This window comes from Ixodes scapularis, unplaced genomic scaffold, assembly GCF_016920785.2.
Source record: "Ixodes scapularis isolate PalLabHiFi unplaced genomic scaffold, ASM1692078v2 PGA_scaffold5__190_contigs__length_132052651, whole genome shotgun sequence".
NCBI lineage: Eukaryota > Metazoa > Arthropoda > Arachnida > Ixodida > Ixodidae > Ixodes > Ixodes scapularis.
In genome coordinates this window covers 44853474-44857729 of record NW_024609880.1, presented here as the reverse complement: position 1 = coordinate 44857729, position 4256 = coordinate 44853474, and positions in this window count along the sequence as shown.

The window sequence follows — 4256 nt, the reverse complement described above, 5'->3', positions numbered from 1 at the left end:
TAAAAAGAAGAAAAAAAAAAGTCCTATGTTTTGCCGGAAGATGACTGCGGTACCATTCTTTGGAATGAGCTATTGCGAATGCCGGACCTGAATAAAACGAATAATATATATATTTTTTTGCTGTTCTTTACCACACCAAATTCACCACCCAAGCGTTAAAAAAAATAAAACTTTTTTTTTTTGCCACAAGTTTGAATTTTTTTTACACGTCACTGCATGGGGGGGTTATGTGTTACAAATGCTCTCGAATACTGACTTTTTTATATATTTGTGTGCATTTTTTACTTAAAACAATATATGCTTCACACTTTCGTAGACCTGGGCATTTTCTATATTTAATTGTTTTTGCAGTGTTGCTCAAATGACCAACTGTGGCTAAGGATTTCTGTTCAATATGTTGATACTAAAATTTAAAGCGCATTTATTGTAAAAGGTTAAACAACCAATGTCTATATATTTTTATTGATCTGAGGTTCTCATCGGCATATTATTTCCTACATAAATAGTATACAGCTTTTGTGCCCATTCAATTTCAACATTACGCCGGTGTACCGAAAACTTGGGTAAAATCAAGGTAAACTAATGTTAGCACAAAAATCACTACCTCATTTTTTTCCTTTCGACAAATTGATGAAGTCTTAAAAATGTCATTATATATTTTATCACAGACTTTCCTCATGTTAAAATGAAATAGCGACCATACAAGAACCTAACACAGATAATTCCGTTTTTTCCCTCTGCCCCACCTTATTATTATCATTCTTTCAAAAATCGTTGTTAAACGGATTTACTCATGCACATCATTTCCTGGTTTATATCATTTATGACAGAATTTCACTGCACAAGTTAATAACTAGATTACATCGTCTACTTGGTTATAATGAACGTATCGTCAAACACCACTTAGCGTCAGAATTTTTTTGATTGGAACTTCTGCATTTTCCTAGATATTCGAATACGAATCTACGTGTGAATCTTTTCATGCCGTCCTATATACCGAGTGTCTCAAGTAGCGGCCAGGCTCTTTAAATCGACCGCAAAATTCGGTTTTTTCGCTACGATTTTGTGCCGCGTTGCCCACAGGTGGTGCATTTTTTCTATAAAATTCGCAAAGAGCGAACTTACCTGAGGAAAAAGTAAGAAAGAAAAGAAAAATGCTTAATTCCTATGGAAACACAGCGAAGTCACCGGTCTTCAAACCATAGGGCGCCCCATTGATTGAAGACGTGTCGCTTTGCTGGGTTTCCACAGGAGTTCGGGAAAGTTTGCTTTTTTGAAAATTTATAGAAAAAATGCATCGCCTGTGGGCAACGCTGCACAAAATCGTCGCGCGATAGGTTAAGTAACCGAATTTTGAGGTCGATTTAATGAGCCTGGTCGCTATTTGAGACACCCGATAGTTCGGCTATGGTGGCCTGAAAAGCGACCCTGATATTAGCGACCCATATAACACTAAAGGCATCGAACAGGAGGCGTTTCTGTCGGTTGTTAGCGCGGCTGGTGGCCAAAAAGGACAACTTTGGACATGCAACGCCACCAAACGATCGGGCACAAGTGCTGCGTCCCAATTCGGTAGGGCGCTATATTGGGCGCCCGAGCTCCAAAATCCGATCCAAGGATTGCGGACGTGGGCCATCTGAGGTTTGCTTGAATTATTCCCCAATAAAGCGGCGCTATATACCTGCTAAATTCAAACTTCCCGTTGCACGGTGGCGTCCGGAACATTTAAGCCAAGATCGTACCGCTACTAAGTCATGCAAAGGACAGTCTGCAGACACTGTCTGCAAACATGATTCGAACATGCGTGAGGCGTGTCCGTAGATACCTCTGTCATCATGTCCGAAACGAAAACCGCGTCTTTTGCATGACGTATACACCTTTCCAGGAAACACTGGACCCAGGGACAGCAAACGGTTTTCGAGCCCAGTCACTGGGTCTGAGGCTAGACTCTCACCGGCGTCCCTGCTAACCCTAACCGTGTGAACTGTGATTTCGATATGCGCAGTTTCAAACACTGCTGGCGGCTTAAGTATCGTCTTTTCCCGCTTTATTCCGGCTTATTTCCCGCGATAAAGTTATTTAATTTTTAAACAAAGTGCCAGGCGGTATAATACCCGTACGCATGCTGTCGACTTCAGTCAACGAGGTAGAGGGGCTTAGAGTGATAAACCGGAAGTTCGGAAGTGGCACCCCCCCCCCTGTTGCCGCCATGGTTTACGCAAATGTGACCACTCGTCACGTGACCTCCCAAGAGCCGTGGCGTCACAGGTAAGATGGCAGCGCCCAGAGCTGGCGGATGCAAGTTTGTTCGGTGCGCGGCAGCCGTGATGTGCAGCTGCTTTCCGACGATTTCGTGCTTTTTCGTGCTCGCTGACGCAGGTATAATGTGAAAATATGAAGGAATGAGACTTCGTACCGTTTTTCCGCAAGATCGCTCTGGATCATCTGGATATTAACACCTGTGAGACAGCATCAGCCGTATCGCCGTACCGGTGCTCGTATTCGGGATCTGTTCGAGGATGGATAAAACTTTGAGTGGTTTTAGCATACAATTTTCGCATTCTCTTAGCTTTGTTTGAACGTTGGAATGTCTGAGAATCGGTGCGAAAGGTATACGTCGCGTTAGGACCCAGGAGAAGTTGTTTCAGCCCTGCGTCACCGAATAACGATAGCAACTTTTAGCGAGGAAGCTCCTGCGATCTTTAACCCTTTGTGCTAATCAACGATTCTACATTCGATCGCTTTTCTTCCTTTTTTGGTGAGTGCGAAGTGCACACTTATTTTCAGCTACGAGGATGACGTTTTATTGAGTGTGGGGATGAATAAATCGTTGCAGGCACCTGCTTCAAAGCTATTTGACTTGCAATAAGAACAACTGTTTTGGTGTATGCATAGATTAACTGCAGCTTTTTCTCTTTCGTAGGATTTATTGCAGCATTAGTTTTTTTCATCAAGAGTGCATTATATTAGTCGGTCAATTATTTACTTGTTCTAATTACCTGGTAAGATGATTCATATTTGTGTTCATCCCTTGCCTGAAGAGCAGTCTTGTTGAAAAATGTTGTCCATCCCTTTCGGTCTCTTCAATAGACCTTTTTGAAAAGTGTGGGTTGCCTATACTTCGTATCATTGTAACCTGGAAAAGGGCAACCACCACAGCCCCCTCGAACCAATCAGAGAGACAGAGCGAAGGTGTGTGACAAATCTGTGCAGACGAGCACTCTGAATGACATGTTGTCATGTGCCTCTCTCCAACGTGCATCTCGGCTCACCGAGAGTGCAGCCTTTGCCAAATTGGGATGAAACGAATTACAGTAGCTATTACTCTAATTACCCCAGACTTTCATACTTTGGCCATTTGTTCGACAAGAATGTTATGTCCGCCATCACTGTGAACTCTGCTCGGCACCTATTGGACTCGAATGCTGCATTAGCATTCGACATGAACTGGGGCCCATTTGTGTGCTCCACGCCGAAAAAAATGGTAACAGTTGTGTTGGTTGATGGGGTTCTGCAAAGGGTCTATTGTGTCATACATATAGAAAGTGTCCTGCTATATAACAATGCATCAACACATACTATTAAAGTATATGCTCAGAGGTGTGTTTGTTTTTGCAATTAAGAAGTTAAATTAGTGTGCTTTAATGTTATTATAATGTGTGTAGTTTGAAGTATCCTCTCTGCAATGCCTACGAAGGCCCCTGGAGGGAATAAATTAATAAATAACATTTTCACATCACTGGAGTTGGTTTTCGGATGTGCCACATGTTCAATAGAAGTGGAATGAGTGCAGCCCAATGCAACAAGTCTGCCAGTCTGGTATGTCCCATTAATTATTATTGAAGGGTCAGAGATTCGAGTGCCCTCAAAAGGACCTGCGCGTGCGGTGAACACAATTCTTGGTGTATAAACTCTTGAGGTGTAAAGGCAAGCGGAAATATGTTTATCTGGTTAGTGTATCAAATATGTTTATTTCCACTATATTACATAATTATTGATTCTTAGTTAATGGTTCCAGAACGAGTTCTTTCTGCGACAGTCTCCTGTCAGGCGTTGAGTCGTAATACCTGGGGACCTTGTTGTGGGATGACGCTCCTGGCACGTCGGTGTCCAGTTTGGTCGAGTAGCAACTTTGACCGACTGATGCCGTCTTGTAATCATACGTCATATGCGGCCACTGACATCTGATGCACTGAAGCTGCAGGGCTGGCTTCTAATCCGCAAAATTTTCCCGGTAGTTTTCTGCATCAATGCAG